The sequence below is a fragment of the Lolium perenne genome, chromosome 1 (assembly GCF_019359855.2).
Source record: "Lolium perenne isolate Kyuss_39 chromosome 1, Kyuss_2.0, whole genome shotgun sequence".
NCBI lineage: Eukaryota > Viridiplantae > Streptophyta > Magnoliopsida > Poales > Poaceae > Lolium > Lolium perenne.
Window position 1 is genome coordinate 159,185,203 of NC_067244.2, and position 9,857 is coordinate 159,195,059.

The following is a 9,857-nucleotide window of genomic DNA, read 5'->3' on the forward strand; positions in this document are numbered from 1 at the left end:
CTATTTCTCTCAACTGTTCCCCAGATTACCCAATTGTCCAATATGCCGATGATACCCTTGTAGTCATGCCAGCTGATGTCTCACAGTTAGTACATCTGAAGGAGTTGTTGCATGCTTTTGGAGCAGCTACTGGACTGAAGGTTAACTATGAGAAGTCTAATCTTATCCCCATCAACATTCCAGATGATGCTGTAAGCCAGTACACGTCTGCACTCAATTGCCAGCTAGGAAACCTTCCTATGCTCTACTTAGGGCTTCCCTTAAGCATTACCAAACCCAGAAAGGAGTACTTTATGCCTCTTATAATGTGTATACAGAGAAGACTGCCATCATGTTCCATGTATCTGAATTATGGAAGCAAACTCAGATTGGTCAATTCAGTTCTCTCTTCTTTACCCATTTTTGCCATGAGTACTTTGAAAATATACCAATGGGTGTTGAATGAATGTGATAAATATCGAAGACATTGTTTATGGAGGAATAAGGACTTGGATAGTAAAACGCCACCACTGGCTTCCTGGGACCTTGTTTGTCGCCCAAAGGATCAGGGAGGGCTTGGAGTCTTGAATCTGTCAGTGCAAAATGACTATCTTTTAATGAAGCATTTACATAAGTTCTATAACAAGGTCACTATTCCTTGGGTGAGCCTTTCTTGGGAAGCCTATTATCAAACGGTTTTGCCACCCCTTTGAGCAAGAGATATTTCTTTTTGGTGGCGGGACTGTCTCAAATCTTTGGACACTTACAAGAACTTGGCTTCATGCTCTTTACAGAATGGCAGGTCCATTTTATTTTTGACTGATAACTGGGGGCCAGAGATATTGGCACAAAAATGGCAGTTTCTTTTCACCTTTGCTAAGAATGTTTCTCTGTCAGTTTGGGATGTTATAAATGCTTCTGACATTGCTGAGCTATTTCACCTGCCCTTATCGGTACAAGCTATGAATAAGTACTATATTAAACCGTAACAAACATCTTTTTTCTCAAATTTTCAATTTTTTTTTGGGATTAATCTTGGGTTGACACGTTTAGGTTTAGATGCACAATCATCTGCTGTGTGCACTTTCGGTGTTGTCTACCATTTTTAAGGAGGCTGAAAAACACCTGTATGGTTCTTTTTCTTTTCTTCCACGCGTGGATGTAGCGTTGCTGTGGAACTGTACATGGTCAAAGGTGCACCCACGCCCACTGCATCGGTTTCCGAGCGAAACCATCCAATTTGCCTACCATCTCTTCCCCTCCTCTCTCATTATCTCCGCCTCTCCATGGCCGCCATGGCTGCTCCCATCCCTGGCCAGCCGCACTCTCCTCCTCCTTTCCTGTTTCCCCGCCACCGCACTGTTTTCCGCGCCCGCTCTATTCCCCATCAGCGGGAGGCCGTGCCATGGTATCGCGTGGGGCAGGACGAGCACCGATCTGTGTGCGGTGGTTGGGGTGGTGGCGGCGTCGTCGACGTGGAGGCGGGGCAACAAGCAGGGAGAGGGGCGCACCCTCTCTATTCCCCATCAGCAGGCAGCGGCGGCTCCATGGAATCGGGGCGGGGCATGACCTTGGGAGGCTGTTAGGGTGGAGGTGATGGCGTCGGTGTGGAGGCGGGCCGGAAAGAAGGGCGAGGGGAGGTCAGATACAACCGCCTCGACCATGGAATCCATCCGCGACCAGCGACCAACTACTAGCGGCTAGATGCCTTTGCAGGCAGGTGCGGCGCTTGACTACGTTTGCAGGTTCAACCAGGTTGCTCCTCCTCTTTTTTAGGTATAGAGAATTAGAGATATACTTCCCAACTCATATTCCTCTGTTTCACTTTTCTTTTTTCTCGGGCGGCCTAAATCGGATCTGTGGTCTTCTTGCCCGGCAGGCCGTTGTCGCTTTCGAATCTGGTATTGTGGTTGCTGATGCAGTCTAAGGCAGCAGCCGCCACAAGTTTGATGGAGTGGCGCTGGGTGGATGGCCACGGTGGAGTGGACGACGCAGCCGTCACCCGCGGCCCTGGAGGCGGAGGAGCCATGGTAGCAGCGGCATACTCTAGGGAGGGAGCTTGATGTCGTGGGTTTGGCTCTAGGAGGAGAAGCCACCTGCTGCTCCTGAACGGTGACGACAGCGGCAGGACCAGATATGGCAACAAAGAGACCAAGCAACGATGTGCTCGACCACACGCTCTCCATCCCCATCTCCAGGAAAGGTTGGACTTCAATTCGTGCTCACTTCCTCTTCCATCTCTCCCTCTGATCTTTTTTTTTTGGTTTAGAGCATATTCATGTACTGTCTCATACTGCTGGTTTTACAATGGAAATTTCCATCTATAAGCTCCTTCGTTTTATTGTATTTTTTCAGCTAGATCACTAAGCATGATAGTGTGATACTACACAATATCAGTTGGATTTTAATATTTCTACATATATTAGCTTGCTTTGGCCGAGCCTTTAAATTTTCTTCCTTGCAGCAATTATTTCAACTGGTTTGAGGTGTGATCAGAAGTCCTCTAGCTTCTGGATTCCCAAAACTTCGACGTGGAGCAGTGCCAAAAAGTCTAGCTTCATGGAGCCAGATCCGAGAAGCTAGCCCAATTTGATGTACAAATACACATCTATATAAGTGGATCTGGTAAGTTCCTTTGGAGTATGATGTTATTTTACTGTCTAGAATAGCAAGACACCTGATGCACCAGGGAATATATTCAGATTGAAACCTATATGTTTACCTACTATTACTGATTCCAAAAATACGGTACTTCCAGATTAAAGGGGCATTGGCACCATCGACATCTTGATGGCAGAGCAAGGTTGTGACTTCCTTGCTCTAGCATTACATTTTTTTAGTTGCCTTACGATGTAGTACTTGATTCTGGAAATCAAATCTTAATATGATTATTACTATATATCACCATTGTAAACTGTGATATATGTTTGCCTTATAATGTAAATCTTATGTTTATGATTATCAATGGGAGCGTGTGTGTGTGTGTCAGGCCAGTTTCATTTTAGACGAGAGAAAAAAATTGTATTAACAAGGAATGGCAAAAATATTTGATTATACATTTGGGTTTAGTTCCATGTTCTTTTGTTTCGACCTATTTAATTGTCTTCCATTTCTCTGGACAGTTTACATGGCATTGACTGCATCAATTATCTCATTTGAGCACACCATATTTTCATGTGGTTTCTCTCAAGATCTAGATTTTACCAGTTGTTCATTATATGTAATTTATCTTTTGTGCTCTGTATTTCCAAAATTAATCAATAAAAAATATGCAAATCTACGGCCCCTTATTTATTTTGCAGTCCCTCTTTCCTTGCAAATGTTAAACTTTTGTGTTTTGATGCCAACTACAAAGAAGGTTTTGTGTGGAAAACTGGAAATAGATAAGCATGATTCGAAGGCAGGGTATTCAGATTTTTACAACAGGATTGTTTTCCTTACTTCATAGGTTCTCATGGTGCTCCTCTAAGATTTTTTTTGTGGTCAGTTAATTTTTTGTTGCCATCCAGTTTTTAGTGATGCTCAACTTTCGAGTTTTGTAAGCAGGCTGTCAGGCATGAATTTCTAAAGTAGATGAATATGAAATGAATCAATCTTGATTTGTGTTTAATTTGCCTTTGGTGGCAGTTTGATGGTTCAGACTCAGTTGAGTAGCAGATCTCTTTTTGCGCACACTTTTCAGTCCTCAATCCATGCTGAATTCTTTCGTTCCGAGTTCAGATATTATTTTCGCGTAGAGGGCTTAGTTAAAAAAAATTGCAAAAAAACATACGAGTAAGGAGGTATTGTTCTGAAATAATTTTCTTAACTATACATGACACCGGTATTTTAGTATTTATGGTAGAATTTGAAAGGATGATAACATTACAATACCTTATGCTATATGGTTATGTAAGAATGGTGTTGTAGGCTCTACGTTAACTGACTATGATATCATTTGAGAGAGATGTTCTATGTTACTAATTAATTAGAGCTCTGGCAATATGGTAAGCGATTTCTTCAAGTTGACGTTCTGAACATCTGCCAAGAAAACCAGGTGCCACGGGCACCTGAGAGTGGAGGCACCGATTGCTGGAGAAGCGAGGGTGAGGAGGGCGGTGGCAGCGCAGATGAGGTACGCAATCTATATCCTTTACCTCTCTTAGTTCTTTGGCCCTGCTTGCTGTTTTGACATGGTCAACTAGGATAATATCGAGCCAATGAAGCCTTTCAATGTGGACTAAAACTTACATTGCTTCAATGGATATGCATCTGAAGGAGGCAAGGAGCAATTTGTGCATGTGCTATTACAGGTATAAATCCTCTCTGTCTACACAATTTTCGGATGCAACTCATGTAATTCATTGTATTGGCTTATCCAATCCTACACATTGGTTTGTGATCTGCAGGTATTCACGATTTCTTTTAGCTTCCAGATTTTTTTTTTTGGCTTCAGTTATATTGCTCGCCAGAATGGTATACTTAGCTGAAAACAATAGTGCCACAGTGAAACAATTGTGTCTAGGTCAGAACGGCAATGAAGACAACATTGGTCATGGATGCTTGGCAGAGAGGCCATCAATGGAAGATACTTGTGCGTGTCACGGGCTTCTAAGAAGACAAAGATTCAACAATCTATATGAATTGGATTTCATCTTGGTCTGACTGCGAGGTACAATACCAAACACACACTTTCATGCTGCGTGTTTACTTAAGACAGTTATTGCTGCAGAGCATTGGTTATGGATTTATTTCTGCTCTAACCTACGATATGTCTCTGATTATTTAAATTCATAGTCCTTCAGTTACATCACTTGCTCTTGGTTCACTTATTGTTTCCTTTTTTACCATCTCCTAGGGAGAAAAATTCAAACTTGCATAGTGTGTTCCCCCACTTTTAGCGCTATGGAATCTTTAGCTATACAAAAGAATTATGGGGAAAAGTTAACATCAGTGGAACCGAACCAAGGCACAAGATTCCTCATCTTTGTCTCAAGGATTTTTCCGATAATTTTCCGTCTCGCAGTTGAGTTTGATCTATGCAAAATTAGATAGGGACTAGCTAGACCGGTAGTATATACTCTACAGGTTGCACTTTATTAACCTACTGCCTCCATGGTGTATGTTCTTAAGCGTGTTCCCAATCAGATTATCAATGGGTAATTTCACTGAAATGAACCAACTGAAAGCGTGTTTCAGAATGCCACAGCTAATTTCTCTTTCAGCCTTTGCTCTTGGATCTCTTTCATGTGATAATTTTGGTTTTGATTTAGGCACTAACTACAGGATAGAAACAAAGCATACTTACAGTCGGCTGAATCCGCTCTTGCTTCACGGGAGGTTGCCTAAATCCTCTATTGTTCCTCCTTAGACTCTTGAAGGTATTGATTACCTTCCTTTGTTTTCCTACATGAGTTAAAAACCTCTACTATCAAAGTTGTAAATGTTTAGAAAAAGAGCTAGGCAGGGAAGCATAAAATTTTGATTACACATGCACCTTTAATGAATTAATGTTATTTTTGTTGCGCCAATAGAACTTCCATGATTTGTTTACCAAATCCGGACACAGACTCATGAATACTTGGCTAAAAATATTTTCCAGAAAAATCTAGGAAAAGAAATATTGTGTTAATAATTCTGATGCTACAGCTTTATATACCAAGGTATTGATCAAATGCAGCTAAGTTTTCATCTTTCTTGCTACACAAACAGCTATGATTGGAAATTTTTAGTTAGTATACATCATGTTTAAGATTTGTAAACCAATGTGCTAATTAAAGTTAGAAAAAGAGAAAAAAAAAGGGCAGCTTCTGAATTGATTTTGATGCTGCATGTTTTGGTTATCCACGGAGACTACAGGCCACAGCTCATGTGGTTTGCTGACGGCACCCTATACGCTCAATCGCCAGTGAGCTTACTCGGTTTGGGTCACTTGTGTCTGCTGCCGGATGCGCAAGTCCAGCTCCTCATCCTCCAGCTCTACTGCATGTCTGGCCCTGCAAAGAAGCGGGCGGCTTGCTATTGCTCGCAACGGCGTCCGTAACGCGGCATGGGACGACAACCACACCGGCTCGACGGCATGACACACTGCTCCTTGGCCTTTGGGCTCTACGAATCAGGGATGCGGCTGAGCTTGAGCATAGCGAGCCTCGCCCTCACGTGCCTGCACACTTTCAGTCACCAAAGCATGCCGGTCATGGACGCTGGCATCGGGACTGCAAATTCAACACCACAACGGGGAGCACAGCGCAGCCTCTCAGCGCGTGCCCGGCCGCCGCGACGGGAGCTAGGTCTCCTTGGCCGACGCCACGCCGCTGTGTGCCGAATCTGATAGAGAGAGATGGGGTGAGAGAGGGGAGGAGAAAGGGATAAGGATGGAATCACAGCTACAGCGGCGTACGGAGACAGTGTTGGCCGTAGAGGCACACACTCGAGCACTCGGCGCATGCACATTCCTGTGTCACATGCTCACGGTGTCTGCGTAACAAGTGTCGGATTAGGTAGTACTGTCGTACCTCCAGCTCCAGTCTATGGAGTAGAGAATTACCGTATGGTTGTATTAAAGTACGTGCATAATTTGTCTTCCTAACATGAAGCAATAATACAATAATCATAGTTGAAAATAAACTTGATGATGTTAACAAATTCATGTTTGTCTTTTCTATTCTATTAGTGTTAGCTGTTTAAGAAAGTTTGTAAAATATTATCTACGCTTTTTAACTAGAGAAAATGTCATTTACAGGTTAAGTGAACATAATCCAATTCTTATTCCAACCTAATAGGTTATGTGCTAAGGTAACAAAATTGTTTCAAAAGCACGGTACTGAGATTGGTAATAAAAATAGACATTTCAAATGTAAGTATTTAAAAAATAGTTATTCTTATAATTCAATATTCAATAGTACAAATATATGTACTTTATTTATATTCTGGTTTATTTTAAGCACCATATGCTCATTTGATTCTAATCCAGAGAAATAACTTCATAATAATACACATAAACAGTAAAATATTTTTTTTCCTAATTAAGCTTCATAAGTTTTAGAGAATATTAAATGTAGTGGGCTAGATAGTTAAGCTTTGTATTTGTCCTCTGTTATGGATATTTGAAACCTAACTTTCAAATTTTCATCTCACAATTATAGATATAGTTTCCTTATCACATTCAAACACTTACGTGTTGCATGTCGCATAAATAACTCTTATGAAAATTTCCAAACATATTTAACGTCTGTGGTTATTTCAAATGCCTAGCATATTATTTCATAGATATTTGCAATATTTGTAATACGCAGGCAAACTTAGATAATTGGTGCCTTTTAAAACATTCATTGAAAAGGGGTCCACCACGGGCAGAGCGTGGGGCCGCATTTAAACTTACTATTATTTTTATTTCAGTTAACATGCAGCCTCAAGCAAAAAAAATACCACTGACAAATTATTCCATAGGAACATAATCTAAACTAAAAAAATATTCAACAGATTTAAAAAGAAGTCACTGGGCAGAAATCAATTCAAATCAATTCAAACAGCAATTGTCTAATTTGAGATTCTGTACCAAAAATCGAATATACAAACCATTAATTATCTTTTATTCTGCGTATCATAATCGTCTCAGAGGGCATGTGGCTTATTTGCACTTCACATCTTCAAAAGGTCACCAAAATATTCATAGCTGTAGCTTTTTTTTATAGAAGCCCTCAAAAATAGTAGTTTGTGGCGAGGTTGAAAAATCACAATTAGTTTGTCCTTAAATCACACACATGAATTTGACTGTAAGTTATTCAGCTGTTGATATTTATATAATATTTTTTCCCTTTTCTTTTGCTAGGTCGACTATATCAGTGCAAATATCAAGAAGGTGCATCAAAAGTATGGAACTGTGTGCGCTGCCGACTTCACTCACCACTATAAAGCTTTGACCCTAATATTCACTCACCACTATAAAGTTTTGGCCCTAATAAGACCAGTTCATATTGACACTATGTGTACCTGTTTCACCTATCTATCCTGTTTTGTAAGATCACTTTTTCAACACATGTATACCAGTGATCTTCTTTCCATGTTTACGGATTCCAGTATGTGTCGTTCTTATTTTATCTGGTAAGCAATGCAAGATACTGGCCATATTATGTTGTGACCATACTGCTAGCAACTAACTTTTCTGTATATCTCATTCATCCTTTCGTGCTTTCAAGGTTCTTTTCATATAGCTTCAGCACAGGCGCGGCGTGCCGCGGCGCCCTTTTTTTTTGCTAGTGAATATAATGCTTTGCTCCATTTGGTGCACACAACGCAACTATCTCAGGATAAGGATACCTGGATTGTTACTGATAATGGGTCAGGCTATAAAGTTTCTTCAGCATACAGATCTTTAACCAAGCATGATACTGTTATTCCTGCCATCAAATGGCTTTGGAAAAGTTGTTGCCAAGATAAACATAGAGTGTTTTTCTGGTTACTGATCCACAATCGTTTAAACACAAGAGCTCTCTTGCAAAGAAAGAATTTCTTTATGGATGACTATACATGCTATCATGTGTAATCAAGCAGTTATTGAGACTAGAGATCATTTGTTCTTCACTTGCCCGTTTGCAATACAATGTTGGCAGTACATGTGTCCTCACTGGAATCTTGCTCAAGTGACTATGCCAAATGATATTCAGAGTTATATACAGAGTATCAAAGCACATATTCGGTAGCCTTTCTTCATGGAAATTATCATTCTTATTTGCTGGTCGATTTGGACGACACGTAATGATTTTATCTTCAAAGGATTTACTCCTAGTCTCTACAGAGCCAGGCGAAAATTAAAGGATGAACTGCATCTCCTTATTCACAAGGCCAAGAGGAAGTCTTATGCGGGACTGCAGGTTTGGGTAGAAAATTTTGTATAGTTCTGTAGGATCTTTTCTTCTTCTTGTTTTTTCCCTTTTGTTCCAGTGCTTTTCTCTAGCACTGTCTGTACAGTTATTTATTTTATAAAATATAAAAATATACAGTGAGGAAACTCACTGTTCTGCTTCAAAAAAATAATATATTTGTGTCTAGTTGGAGGAGAGAGAAGAGGAGAGAGAATGTGAGTGGGCTCTTATGCAAGAGCTAGCTCTAGCACGTGCTCCTAAGCAAGGTGTGTGAATGAAAGGTGGGCCATCAATTGAAAAAGTAGTACATTTTTATAGCTAACTATTGTACTTGTTGGCTACATATTGACTATAGATGACATGACATCGTGCTTATAGCCAACAACAGGCTATCCTATTGGAGTTGCTCTAAGATACCATGACTCCCTCTCTCTCCTCTTAAATTAAGCTTCCACGTTGGATTCTATCCTTGCTGGCTTAGATTAGATACGACCCTAGTCATTGCATTGGAAGCGCCCTTAAATCAGCAGATGGACTGTCTTGGTCCATGCCTAGCGGAACCCGGCCCAACTGCTGGATTGCTTGGCAAAGCATAGCTTGATAGCCCACGTCCAGATAAAAATAACCCCATCTTCCATGGGCCCGTTGTTACGTGTCATCCGGCTCTACATGGATCTCTTCACGCACCTTGGATGTTAATTCAGCATATGCAGTTTTTTATACACCTATTTATGGGCGACAGTTGAGATGTAAAATGCGAAGTTAGAGATGACGATTAGAAACCTTTTTTCTAGCAACGGGTAAAGTAGACCCCCAATTTCTATCAAAGAAACCATCAGTCGGATTCTTTCTGTTTACTAAAAAACTTGATGTAACTTTGTCTTATTAGGGATCTTCGTCACACGTTTTCTTTCAATTTGTTCGATCTAATGCTTTTTTCTTATAATCAACACACTTATATTGTTTTTTTTCTGGCAACAAAAAGTCAGATTCTTCCGTTTACTAAAATAAAAATATAGAGCAGTATCAAATTAT

At 40.6% G+C, this 9,857-nt stretch overlaps 1 long non-coding RNA gene across 1 annotated transcript; it reads left to right on the forward strand.

Moving 5' to 3' along the window:
• Nucleotides 1-2,450: 2,450 nt before the first annotated feature.
• On the forward strand, nt 2,451-8,028 carry LOC127309792 (uncharacterized). Its single transcript, XR_007857322.2, has 3 exons — nt 2,451-2,604; nt 2,738-4,630; nt 7,790-8,028. It is a non-coding gene; the product is annotated as an uncharacterized lncRNA (long non-coding RNA).
• Nucleotides 8,029-9,857: the final 1,829 nt, after the last annotated feature.